Source organism: Mustela nigripes, chromosome 6 (genome assembly GCF_022355385.1).
Source record: "Mustela nigripes isolate SB6536 chromosome 6, MUSNIG.SB6536, whole genome shotgun sequence".
NCBI lineage: Eukaryota > Metazoa > Chordata > Mammalia > Carnivora > Mustelidae > Mustela > Mustela nigripes.
In genome coordinates this window covers 120,492,750-120,506,919 of record NC_081562.1, presented here as the reverse complement: position 1 = coordinate 120,506,919, position 14,170 = coordinate 120,492,750, and the positions used below count along the sequence as shown (strand labels likewise).

The following is a 14,170-nucleotide window of genomic DNA, read 5'->3' as shown; positions in this document are numbered from 1 at the left end:
AGCGGAGGGTTGGGATATATTTACCTGAAGCTAAAAGGCTGGGTCTCGGACTGAAAATGGGGGGCAGGAGGGAAAGGATGAACCACCCAGAAAAATCAAGATCAGAGCAGGACCCGGGAACCGGGGGGTCCCATGCCTAAAACAGTTGAACTTACGGGAGAAGCCCAGATTTCTTTCTGCAGCCGGCCAGGGCCTTCCTAATCCGCTCCCTGGCTGACTGTTTCTCTCCACTCACTGCACGGCAATGCATCTCCGTTTTCAAAGTCTGTCGGAACAACTGGGCATCCTTTAGGAATTAACCAAATTATCGCCACTGCTGAGAGCCTCCCTGATTGCCTCTCTACAGGCATTCTGCCCTCTGCTGCGCTTTCCAAATACTAGGTATGTAGGTCAATTAATGCTTATCACTCTTTATGTCATTCTTCTTTAAAAAAAAAAAAAAATTCTTTTAAAGATTTCATGTGTTTTTTGAGAGAGAGAGAGAGTGCACAAGCGGGTGGAAGTGCAGAAGCAGACTCCCCACCGAGGACGTGGGGTTCAATCCCAGGACCCAGGGGTCATGACCTGAACTGAAGGCAGACGCTTAACCGACTTGAGCTACCCAGGCGCCCCTCGTTCTTCCTTTGATCCGAGCTCAGCAACAGGCCCCCATGCTTTAGATTTGAGTATCCAGTCCCTGATATCATGCCTAGAAAGCAGTCGGGGGTCCAAGCGTTCTGGGTGAGTGAGGAGGCGAGGGGCACAGAAAGATTCTAGAAAAGGGAATCTTTTGCGACTGGATTTGATGAAAATTGTGATCCATGCCCTTGCTTTCATTTTCTTTTCCTTTCCTTCAAGGTGGTGACAGTGAGAGATTACTTAAGAGAAGGCCTGGCTCTTGAGTGACTCTGGGCGTTGATGGGGAAGACACCTGTAGTCCAGACGTGTTGGTACCTGTGGTGCAACAGCTCAGAGCAGCTGGGTGTGGCTTCCCCGGGAACGCCTTGCCCCAGTGCCAAAGGCCTTCCTACCCTCCACAAAAGCAGGCCGGGCAGACCATTCCCCAGAGCAGACCAGCTTGCACAATTCTTGAGAAATAGCCCTGGAATGTGGTTCCTAAGCTACAAATCAGTGGTTCTCCACTAGAGATTTTGCTCCTTCCCTCCAAGAGATATTTGGAAAAGTCTGGAGATATTTCTGCTGTCATAACTAGCACATTGGGAGATGCATCTGGCATCCCACGGATAGAGCCCCGGGTGCTACTAGACATCCTACGTGCACAGGACAGCCCCCCACAATGAAGGATTACGTAATCCCCGTGTTAATTCTGAGATTGAGAAACTCCGCTCTCAGTAGTGATGTCATGGGAGAGGTCACCGATTCTGAGAAACATCATGCCTGAAACTCTGAGCTCAGAGCACCCCACCCAGGGACTCGGGATCAGCACACCCTAGAGCAGACTTCGGCACCTCCTCAGATACAGAGTCAGGTGACGGCATCACTCCAAACTGTCACGAGGGCCATACCTGCCCACTGTCCACTGTCTCCTTCATTCCCGCTTCTGGGGCCTCGCCTTACACTCCACTGAGGGTCCCTGGCCGTCAGGCTCAAGATCTCTCAGCGTTTGCCCTTCTCTTCCCAGTTCACTGGCAACAGCACCTACGCTGGCCTCTGCACCCTCAGTCTCCATGGCTAAGATCCTCATCTTGAACTAGAACTCATCGTCTCCTTGGGCTCCGCCAAGATCTTGTTCTACCAGTCAACCCCTCTCTTTTTGTCCAACCTCTCTCGAGTCTATGGTTCCCTCCCTTAGTCTAAAAATACACATGAGATTCTGCATCCTTTCTGAACAAATTAAAGAACGTTTTCTTCACCCAATGCCTCTCAAATTTTTTACCTCCCACCCCATTACCACCCAATTTATTTCATTTATCTAAATGTATATTCTTACTGTAAAAGATTGTCAAAAATTTGGAAAAAGCTCAAGTCTGTCTGTGATTCCCCCCCATACTAACCAGCAACAAAGTAACCACTAGTAATTAGTTTGGGTTTTCCTTCTAGAACTCTGTGCATTTATTCACTATAGAATACAGATTTATTTTGTGAGGATTCATTCTCCCGAGAATGGCATTATTCTGCGCCACTGTTCCACAACTGTTTCCCCCATCCAGATCGACTTGTTATCTCAACACCATTCCTGTCCCTTTCTATGTGTTGTTGTTGTTGTTGTTGTTGTTTTCCTTTTTCTTGCATTGCAAGGGTTGGAAATCTGGAAAGTATACTTCCCAGGCTCCCTTGCCAGCACATTCCCAGTTTAGCTTCCAAGAGTGCCAGGCTCTTGCTTGATATTTGGAAGGCGGAAGAGAAGCAGAGGCCATCACTGCTTTAGAAACAGGGGCAGGCTAGTGGGCAAATGTGGTTTTCTGGCATCCTCCTGGGAGGGGCCTATTTGGGTACCACAGGAAGCTAAGAACATCACCAACGTTTTCCTGTGATCCTGGGTCACCCTGATTTCCCAAGTGTTCGTATAGCCTTTCCTGACTTTGGCTCCTCCGGTCCTTTCAGCAGTTGTGTGAACCCCCAGTACCTTAATGCAATGTTTTCCAGTTTAAGTGACCTGAATGATTTCTGTGTTCATCATTGAACCCTGACTGCTGGAGTACGGTGTTCAGAAGAGGTTTTAGGAAATAGACCCACAGGATGGGGCTCTAGGGTTAGGTATTTGATCTGGTTACATTCAAAGTCCACGCACAATGAAATACTGCCAGTCCGTGGCTTCGGGTAGGAAGCGCCTTTTCAAATTATCCCCTGCAGTTGCTTGGAATGAGGAGCATATTAAAAGGTGGGCTCTGGGGGCCACCCAGGTGGCTCAGTCAGTTGGACATCTGACTCTTGATCTCTCTGCTCAGGTCTTGATCTTAGGGTCATGAGTTCAAGCCTTGCATTGGAGTCCATGCTGGGTGTGGAGCCTACTTTAAAAAATTATAATAAAAATAAATAAATAGGGGCAACTGGGTGTCTCAGTTGGTTATGCATCTGCCTTTAGCTCAGGTCATGATCTCAGGGTCCTGGGATTGAGCCCCGCATTAGGCTTCCTGCTCAGCGGGAGTCTGCTTCTCCCTCTCCCTTTGCCCGTCCCCTGCTGCTTGTGTGCGCTTAGTGTATGCGCTCTCTCTCTCTCATAAATAAATAAAATCTCTAAAAAATGAATGAATGGGGGCGCCTGGGTGGCTCACTGGGTGCCTTAAGCCTCTGCCTTCAGCTCAGGTCATGGTCTCAGGGGTCTGGAATTGAGCCCTGCATCAGGCTCTCTGCTCAGGGCAGAGCCTGCTTCCCCCTTTCTCTCTCTCTGCCTGTTTCTCTGCCTACTTGTGATCTCTCTCTCTGTCAAATAAATAAGAACTTCAAAAAAATCAAAATGAATGAATGAATGACTAAAACAAAAGGTAGGCTTTGAGAGGCCAAGCAGCAGCCACAATACAGCAGTACGATGGAGACGAAGACAGACAGCCTTGTGCGCGGACTGGTCGCTGTTACTGCCCCCACAGTGAAAGGGGAAGAAAATGGCAAGCTCAGCGCTCGGGAATGTCTGCTAACGTCATGGTCAGAGGATTGCAGAGCTTCTGTGACGGCCCCAAAGGAACCCCTGGTCTCTTGCAACCACCAGGACAGTGTGTGTGAATGTCAGGCCCGGTGTCTTGGCCTCGGGATTGCAAAATTACAATCCACATTGATTGCACAGCTGCTCTGGGCCTTGTCTGCACTGAAGTTAAGGACTGTTCTGGAAAGAGTGGGAGCCTAGTGGTTACAAAGAATCTGAACAGAGTGGACCTGCTTATAGAAAGCAGCCCCTTTTCTCTGAAGGGAAACATCTTGTTGAAGACCATGCGGTGTCCTCATCTGAGAGAGTTTTCTGACAAGGAGACGCCACGGCATCCTTGAAACCTATGCTTCCACCTCCTAGGACCTCTTGACCCGTTACTAGAACCTTGGAAACTTTGGAAGACAAGTACAAATACTCGCCGTGAAGAGAGATGACGCTCTGAAGGATTTTGCGGATACGTGTGTGGAAACCAGAGGTAAATGTGAGGGGATGGATTCTAACAGTGTCTGTGGCAGACTGTTCAGTACTTTCGTGCTTTCTGTTTCCTCACAACTAGACCACACTTCCGGGGTACCTGGGGGTTAGAAGTGGCCATGTGACTGAATTTTGGCCAGGGGCATATGGGCAGAAATAAGGACTATGCCTTCTAGGATGGCGCCATAAAAATGTCCCTCAGAATATTCCTCTGTTTTCCTTCATCCGTTGGCTGGATGCTTAGGTCCAGGGTGAGCTTAGAAACCATGGTGAAAGATTAGAGAGTCTCTGTCTGCGTGGAGCAGATGTACCCTCTCTTTTTTGGCTCACTGTATTTTACATGAAGTAAACAAAACAAAACAAAACAAAAAAACCTTGCGTTGTTAAGCCACTGAGATTACACCATATGTAAGTTAAGTCTTTCCTTAACTTACATATACACTTAAGACTTTATCTTGGAGGGGCGCCTGGGCAGCTCAGTAGGTCAAGCGTCCAACTCTTGATTTTTGGCTCTGGTCATGATCTGGGGGTCATAAGATTGAGCCACGCGTCCGGCTCCAAGCTCAGTGGGGAGTCTGCTTCTCTCCTCTTTCTACCTCCTCCCCTGAAACACATAAGTGTATGCTCTCTCCCTCTCTCTCTAAAATAAATTTAAAAATCTTAAAAAACAAAAAACAATGTATCTTGGAAATCTTTCTTAGCCAGTACACAGATTGACTTCATTCCTTTAGGTACTACGTAATGTTTCACAACATAGACCTACAATCATTTATGTTACTATTTTTCTGTTTTTAGTTTTTTGCTATTAAAATGTTGGAATTAACACTTTTGTGCATGCCTCTTTATTTATAGCATTTCTTCATATCCAGACCTGGTACGGAGAAACGCAGTTGCTTCGAAAAACAGCAGGTTCGTGTTACTTTTTGGTTGATACTGCCATTTGTCTTCCAAATGTCTGTATAATCAGTCCTACCACCCACAGGACATGAGGGCAGCTGTTTCCCTGGCTTCTTGCCAACTTCAGTAATAGGAATAATATTTTGAGAATATTAAGCTAATGTGTTTTTCCTTTGAATGCCTTCCTTAAATCATATTCCTTTGCAGGCTTCCACCTCCAAGGCTGCTGCATGGGGCTTAATGCCCTAAGAAAGGGAAGGGGGGTATGGGGAAGGAAGTCATTAATCAAATCTGAATCTCACACCTGACTTTCCTGAATCAGAAACAAGTCTGTGAAGCCAGTTTGGCAATCTATTCATCTATTAATAGATTAAGAGTGCCCAGAAAGCTATGTTATCCATTAGCTTTTGCTGCATGACAAACAACCCCTGAAATTAGTGCTTTCGAGCACATTTATTTGCTCTTGATTTGACAGGCTGGCGATTCGAGTGGGCCTTGGCTAGGTGGCTTTCCTCTGCCCCATGTCCTGTCAACGAAGCTCACTCATGCATTTGGACCTTGGCTGGGAAACTAGGATGGCAGAGGCTCTCTCCTTGTGCTCTCAAACTCTAGAAGGCTGGGGCAGGATTGCACTTAGTGGAAAAAGGGTTTCTAGAAAGAAAAGAGGGCAACCCCAATGCCCAGGCACTTTTGAAGTTGCATTGGCCAAAGTTGTGCGGCCCAGCCCTATTTAAGAGGTGGAGAGATAGACCCCATCTCTTGTTGGGAGGACCTGTAAGGGCACCCATAAAAACCACCATGCCCAACCTGAACACCCTCTCACAAGTCTCTACTCCAGACCTCCTAGTCCTCATTCTTTCAGTCCTTTCTCTTCAGGCTCTTGACCAGCCAACCAGGCCATTCAGCCTACCGTGAGCTCATATAAAGTCTCATCCTGGGCTACCTTTCTTCCCATGTAAAGTGGGTGATCAGGTGATTACTAAAAGCTCAACCCACTGGAAAAATATTTCCTTCAACACTCTCTTTTAAGGTTCCTATTGAAAATGACTGTGATGCGTCTAATATCCATTTTGTCCATTTGCTAGTGGCACATCACAAGCCAAGCCAATCCCTCTATAAACCAAGTCCAGGCTCTTCCCCCTCTTTCAGCATCTCTTCCTTTGCCCTACGTAGCCAAACATGTGAGTTGAGGGAGACATGTTGGTGCAACTACCATGTGGAGGAGAGTGGGCTAACTTCTCGTGCATCTTAATGGTACCACTCAGACTCAGTCACTGACACAACATTTCCATCCTATTATGAATGCCACCGGCCTCCCTCTGTGACCGATGGGTTCAAGAGAACGCAGCTCATCATGAGCAGTTCCAGACACGTGGCCACTTGATGCTTCCTGGTAAAGCATTCTGCCTTTACTGGGGCCCAGTAACACACCACAAATTATTTCTAGAAAGACAAAGGAGCTATTCCTCTGGAGCTTGCCATAAACTTCACATAGCATCTTTTCCCACCACTGGCCCTTCTAATACCATAGGGCCTGCCATGTGGAATGGCCCAAATGGCAAGGCTGCTTGTAGAGCAGAACACTTGAACCTGCTGCAGAACACTTTTCTGCACAAGGGTGCACTCCAAGCTGCCAGTCTTTTAGATCAGTCAGTACGTGACCTGGATCCAAGTGCCTAGGTGCAGAATGTGAAAAGGTCTACCAGGGATAGGACTTTCTACTCTGTGGTGAGAGATGCAAGATCCAGTCTTTTAATAAGGGATGTCCTGGTACAGTCCAACCCTTGGACACCCAAAATCTTTACCAAAGTAGCAGGTCCATAAATCTTCTTAGAGATAATCTCCTGCCCCATGGTGCACATGTGTCTTTACCAAGGCATCCTGCTGCTGGCACCTCTTTTTATCCTGTCCAAGCAGATGTTGTCAATGTGATAGAGTGACTTTATGATCTATAGGATGTTCATGGAATCCAGATCTCTTTGGACTATGACAGTCAGCAGGTGCATTAAATTAGCCATTTTCTTTTTCTTTTTCTGTAAATGTATATTGCCTATGTAGTATATAAATACATACTATAAAGCCATGTAATTACGAACTGTTTCAGATCTTCTTTTCTGATTGGGAAAAAAAGAGGGCATTTGACAAATCAATGGCTACATAACATGCACCTGAAACCATTCTAATCTTCCTTAGCAAAGACACCATGCTTGGCATGGCCGCTACACTTGAGGTTTGTAGTTGGTTTAGATTGTCACAGTCTACAGTAATTCCCCAGGATCCAGATTCTACAAGGACCATTCTGATAGATTAACTAGAGATCTGATAGGAGCCACCACAGCTCTATGTTTCAGATCCTTAACATGGCACTAATCTCTGCCGTTCTACCCAGAATGCTATGTTGGTCTGGTTGCACTGTCCTGACCGGGGAATTCAGATCTATTTCAGAGACTTCCATATGACCTTCCCTACTGTAGTTGCTATTATGCCACAGGTCAAGCATGCAATATGGGGCTGACCCCAACAGCCCAGCATGTCTGCCCTACCTGTAGGTCAAGCACCCTACATTTTCTTTGTAGATCTCATCACACGTGACATTATTAAACTCAAACTTTGGTCAATCTGATGGAAGAAAAATAGTCTCTTTTGCTTGCACTTCCTCATTGTAAGGTTGACTCCATTTTTACATGACTATTGGCCTCTTTACAATCCTTTTCTGTGAATTGCATATAGACAGTCTTTGCCCCTTCTTGATTGGGTAGCACTTCTTTTTCTTATTGATCAGTAGTATTAATTACATTAAACAATGTAATTATTTAAGTAGTCATAGTTAATACATTAACGTATGTTTATATTACCCAATATATTGATTGTGTCAGTCATATATCCATATAGACTAGTCCTTCCATATGTGTGGTTTCTTTCCTGCTTCCCATGGCTTCAATTATCCGTGGTCAAAGATGACCCTCCTTCTGATATATTGATAATTCCTGCTGATATATCTGTCAAAAGGTCAATAACAGCCTAATACCATGATACAATGCCTCCATCATTCACCTCACTTCATCTCATAAAGTAGACACTGTATCATCTTACATCATCACAAAAAGAAGGGTGAGTACAGTACAATATTTTTAGAGAGACAGAGGAGGACCACATTCACACATCTTTGATTACAGTATATTGTTAAGATTGTTCTATTTTATTATTAGTGATTGTTGTATAGTAAGTACCTAATTTAAAAATTAAATGTTATCATTGGGAAAAAAAAATATATATATAAATTCAGTATTATCCACAGTTTCAGACGTCCCAGACTGGGAGTCTTGGAATGTGTCCCTGCACATAGGAGGGATCACTGTAATGCGATGAATCACGTAATACAATGTATAAGTAATCTATACATTGTTAAAGAATCATGTATAGGGGCGCCTGGGTGGCTCAGTGGGTTAAGCCTCTACCTTCGGCTCAGGTCATGATCCCAGGGGCCTGGAATCGAGTCCCGCATAGGGCTCTCTGCTCAGCAGGGAGCCTGCTTCTCCTCATCTCTCTCTCTGTCTGTCTCTCTGCCTATTTGTGATCTCTCTCTCTGTCAAATAAATAAGTAAAATCTTTAAAAAAAAAATCATGTATAGATTATTTAATGTGGACTATTTATAAAATGATTACATTAATTTACTAATATTAGCAGATATAAATTAATACTTAGTATAATTATATAGTTCTTTTAATTTAACTAATAGTAACATTAATAGATGCTTATTTTTAAGATTTTATTTCTTTATTTGAGAGACAGAGATCACAAGTAGGCAGAGAGGCGGGGGGGGGGGGGGGGGGGGGAGGAAACAAGCTCCCCGCTGAGCAGAGAGTCCGATGCAGGGCTTGATCCCAGGACCCTGGGACCATGACCTGAGCTGAAAACAGAGGCTTTAACCCAGGTGCCCCTAATAGATGCTTTTAAAAATAGCATTATATTGATATTGTAGTAATGTATTAATATTACAAGTATTCATTGTTTTCCATTATATATGTTGCTAACTTTCTTTCATTAGAGTCAATGCTCATTGCTTTTATTTACCTAACTTCTCAATAATTTTTTTTTATATTTTAAAGATTTTTATTTATTTATTTGACAGAGAGAGAGATCACAAGTAGGTGGAGAGGCAGGCAGAGAGAGAGAGGAGGAAGCAGGCTTCCTGCTGAGCAAAGAGCCCAACGCAGGACTCAATCCCAGGACCCTGGGATCATGACCTGAGCCAAAGGCAGAGGCTTTAACCCACTGAGCCACCCAGGCGCCCAATTTTTAAACATTTTATTTATTTATTTGAGAGAGAGACTGAGCACACGTTGGGGGGAGGGGCAGAGAAAGAGGGAGAAGCAGACTCCCCATTGAGCAGGGAGCCCGATACGGGGCTCCATCCCGGGACCCTGAAATCATGAGATCATGACCTGAGCAGAAGGCAGACACTTAATTGACTGAACCACCCAGGCTCCCCGCTAACTTCTCCATATTTTAATGAACCCTTTATGATCTGGCTTCTAACTGTAAAACACAACAGAAATTTATCATACTAAAGTCTTAAATGACGTTCAAACGTTAAATCCAAAGATTGGTTTTTGATCTTGCTCTGACTTATTTGCAGCATTTTGCTCTTCCTGAAACTCCAGGCTTTCTAGCCTTCAAGCTCACGCTCTCCTGCTTTTCTTCCTGCCTCTCTGCCAATTATTCATCTCCCTGTCCCCAGGCTCTGCTTCTTTTGGCTTCCCCTTTAAGCATTTGCTTTGCTCTGTCTCCATTTCTGCCTTATGTTGCTGCGCCTCATGCTCTTTCTGGTAATTTCATCTAACCTCAGGTTTCCACACCGCTTACACTCTTGCAAACCGAATCTATTTCTGCATGCAAGACATGTCCATCAGCCATAGTTTTTTTCCCTAGATCTGGCTCTTTCTGGACTTCACCACTTCAACACCATATGAGCATATCCAGTTCAATGCGTCCAAAATGGAAATCTCACCCCTTCGCGGCCAACATTCTCGAATTCCCTTCCACTGGCTACATTCCTTGCCTCCTGTCACCTGCTATTCATTCTTCAACCCCCCGCAATCTGGCGTCTGCCCCCACGACTCGGTTAATTTCTTCCTTCATGAAGAACTGTTTTCCTTGCCTCTCTGATGCTACGCTGTCCTACTTTGGTTCTTAAATGCCCGGTTGCCCTTTCTTGGTATCACTTGTCGGCTTGTCCTCCTTGTCTTAACCTTATATATTGAAAAGCCTTGAAGTATATTGCCTCAGGTTTTTCCTTCATTTCTCCCACTGCAACAGAATCCCTTTCCTTGGCTCAAATTACATGCTAATGACTTTGTAAGTTATATTTCCAGTCCAGGTCAAAATCCACACACATATAACTGGACTTCTGATCTGCCCCCCTCCCCCCAGTGCCAGCAAACCTGTTTGGTGCTCATGGCGTGCTCTCCACGCTGGTTCATCTGCTCCACGTTCCACTCTCGAGCCTTGCTTGCGAGTCAGTCTGGACCCTGTTCTTCTGGGTGGTCTCACTTTGTTATATTCTTGACTTCTTCTAATCCATTCCTCACACACCAGCTGCAGACTTTTATAGAAATGAAAATCCTTTTATGTTCTCTCCCAAAAACACTTTGATGCATTTAGATCAGGACCTTGCCATCAACATAACTTAAAATGCTGTGTCTGACCCCTAGCCTCTACCCACAGTCCAGCCTCTTCTAATGGTCCCTCTCCCTTGTTCGTTAAGTACCCTTTGGTTTCTTTATCCCAAAAAATTCCCTTCTGCTTTGCAGCTTTACCTAGGTCTGAGATGCTCTCCACTCAGTCACTGTTTGTGGAGAAAAATAGAGCTCCCCTCAGAAGTCCCTTTCTCAAGGTTGACTCCCTCAAGCAGGTTAGGTCTCACTCGTAGACTGTCTCCTGATTCTGAGCTTTCCCTCACATTTGTCACAGGTGTGATTAACTGTCCTAGTTTTCACAACAATGATGAATTAATTATGCAGCCATATTTTACCTAATATTAATAGTCCACAGTAGCCCGTGAACTTCACAAGGGCAGAGGCTGTCCGGTTCTCTCATGCTTGGCACAGTGTCTGGCACATTGGAAATCCTCAATAAACACTTATTAAATGAATGCATGTGCTTACTATAATGTCCCCTGAAACTTCCTTTTCCTGTTTTCTGTTCCCGAAGTGAAGACATCACCATCCACCAAGACCAGAGATCTCTGATTAATTCCTTCCATTTCTCTTCCATTTCCATACCCTGTATGGAGTCAGCTGTCAAATCCTAGCTAATCTGTTGCAGAAATACGTCCCGGGTTTGGTGTCTCTTTTCTCTCCTGCTACCACGTGCTGGTGGAGGCTGGCCTCACCCACCTGGGCTGCTGTAAGCCTCCCCACAGGCCTCCTGGGGCCTGGTCCCTCTCTCTGCATTCCATCCTCCAGAGTGTCCCTGTGAAGAGACCAGTGGAACTGAGCAACCTCCAGGTAGAGATGTTAGCTGCTTCTGTTCCGGGCAGATCGTTGTATTTGACGACTAAGAATGCCAGGGAAGGCTCCAGTATAGCTCCCTGGCATCATCGTCTGCCCCTGCCCTGCAAAACTCATGTTCTAACCACCCTGATGTCTTGCCATTTCCCAAAACACACTTTGCCTTTTTGTGGCTTCGTGACTTTGTGGCAGCCACTCTCTGTACTTCGAATACTTTCCCCTCCCCTTTTTGCATATCAAATATCTGCTAAACCATCAAAACTCGCTTGAAATTAATTCCCTCTTTGAATTATTTCCTTTTTCCGCCAGGAAGAGACAGATGTTTCCTTTCTCAGTCCCTACCGCTTGCTTGCTTGCTTCCATCCTTCCTTCCTTTCAATATTTTATTTATTTTAGAGAGAGCAAGCATGAAGGGGGGTAGAGAGAGGGAGAAAGAAACTGCACTAAGCATGGAGCCTGACTGGGGAAATGACCCCACGACTGCGTGACCCCACGATTGTGAGATCATGACCTGAGCTGAAACTGCGTCAGCCTCTTAACCAACTGAGCCACTCAGGAGCCCCAGTCTCCACTGCTTTCGAAAAATCGCCTGATTTACTGTATTATCATGTTATTTTGTAGTTCTCTATTAACATGCCTGCGAAGGGGGCATATAATTTATAGTCACAATCCAATGTGTAGCAAAGGGAACTTTCTTTGCTTTCTGTAACAAAACTCAACTAACCATGGAGCCACAGAGCCATGCGTATCACAAAACACATATTGTCACCACTTTGGAGTCACCTCTGGATTAATCTACTCTTCTTTTTGTTTTTGTTTTTTTTTTTTAAGATTTTATTTATTTATTTGACACAGAGAGAGAGATCACAAGTAGGCAGAGAGGCAGGCAGAGAGAGAGAGGGGGAAGCAGGCTCCCGCCGAACAGAGAGCCTGATGCGGGGCTCGATCCCAGGACCCCAAGATCATGAGCTGAGGCAAAGGCAGAGGCTTAATCCACTAAGCCACCCAGGTGCCCCTAATCTACTCTTCTTGAGTAAACGTTCAGGCAGTTTTAAGATCTCATCCCTTTTGTTTCTGCTAACCTTTTTCTCTCCGTAGAATCGAAGTTTCCTGGTGACCCAGGTAACATCCTGACATTGAAGGAGGGAGTGTCTGGACCTTGTACCTTTCTCCAGTTCTCCTTGGCCTCTGAAGAGGAGGGGGAACTCTCACCATGGTTGGGGTGTCGAGGGCTGCCATTGGTGGCTGATATATATGGCCTCTGGTCAAACCATTGGGTTCACTCCCTTATTTTCATTCAGACCCTGTGTCCTGCTGTAAGGGCCTACTTAGCCAGAGTGAATCCATCTCGGTTAAACAGTGATTTTGTTTAAACTGACCCTGCCCCCCCCACAACCAGGGGAACTTACTTAAAAGCAAGTCCGGGAAATATGGTCAACTTGTCCCTGATAACAGAGCCCAGAATACAAGGACGAGTCAGGTCAGGTGGAGACATCCAATCAGTAAAGCACACATACTATCTCCTAACTACCAAAGAATGCGGGCTCCGTCTTTTGTGCACCTTTTGGGTGCCTTTTGGGCGCCAATTCTGACCAAGGTGATAGGCTAGTTCAAATAGCGACTATAGGGTGAATTGTAATTCAATTGGCCACCCGAGTGTGACCTAGCATGACTATGCAATTTTCTCTCTGTGTTACAATCTCATTGGCCACCTGTGTGTGGCCAGGCCCAACCACATGGCCTTTGCTCTAAAAAGTTAGTCTGTGAGGCTGGGAGGGGCCGCTCTCTCTATAAGAGGTGGCCCCAACCGGTCAGTTTGATTGTCTGTGCTGGGGCGAAATAAAGCTTTGCTTGACCTTCGCTTTGTATCAGTCTCGCTTCTTTGATCACGGACCCTAGCCGCTGCCTCCTGGCATTTATATCTGCACTATCTCCCCCAGGGCTCTGGAGCTCTGACCTGTTTCTTTCATGTCACTGTGTGGGGTGCAGGATTCTTGTGGGCTGCTCTCAGGCCCAGCTGCTTGGATGACCCCATGAACCTATTGTTTTGTTACCTTGTGCTGGATGTGGGGCTTCCTTAGAGGTTAGCCAGCTGGGATGTACCTGGCTTGGAAGGCTCCTGTAAGCTTCTTGAACATCTAGGGTGTTTATGGCTCTCCTTTTCCAGGGGTTATTATCCTGGGAGGGGGAGTTTTAAACTTGAAGGTGGGAAGGGGCTCCTCGGGCACCCAACTTACTCTCACTTTAATTAGTCTCCCCAAGGTGCTCCCATGCGGCCCGGGAAGAACTGATTTCTTACTTCACGATAGGTATGATTTTTAATAGGCTATATGCTCCAGTACTCTAGACTCTGGAGCCTTGATTTTCGAAGACATACATTTTCGCTCTGACCCAAATCTTACTTCTTGAAAATCAAAAGCGCTTGCCTCTCAGATGGATATGTTAATGAAGGAGTTTAAAATTTTATTTCGAGGGGCGCCTGGCTGGCTCAGTCGGTTAAGTGTCTGCCTTTGGCTCAGGTCATGATCCCACAGCCCTGGGATGGAGCCCCGCATCAGGATCCCTGTTCAGCAAGGAATCTGCTTTTCTCTCTCCTTTTGTCCCTTGTGCTTGCTCACTCATTCTCTCTCTCTCAAATAAATAAATAAAATTGTATTTCAAAAGGCAAAGCTGACTAATGAGTGCTTCTAGCTAGCCTAGACC

The 14,170-nt window shown here is 45.6% G+C and overlaps 1 long non-coding RNA gene across 3 annotated transcripts in view; it reads right to left on the bottom strand.

Annotated features, from left to right (window-relative positions):
* LOC132020874 (uncharacterized) overlaps window positions 1–14,170 on the bottom strand; it is a 78,308-nt gene that overhangs the window by 8,166 nt on the left and 55,972 nt on the right. For all 3 annotated transcript variants that reach the window (XR_009405125.1, XR_009405124.1, XR_009405126.1), the window contains exon 7: window positions 10,400–10,560. This is a non-coding gene — a long non-coding RNA (uncharacterized LOC132020874). The remainder of the gene's footprint in view (window positions 1–10,399; window positions 10,561–14,170) is intronic.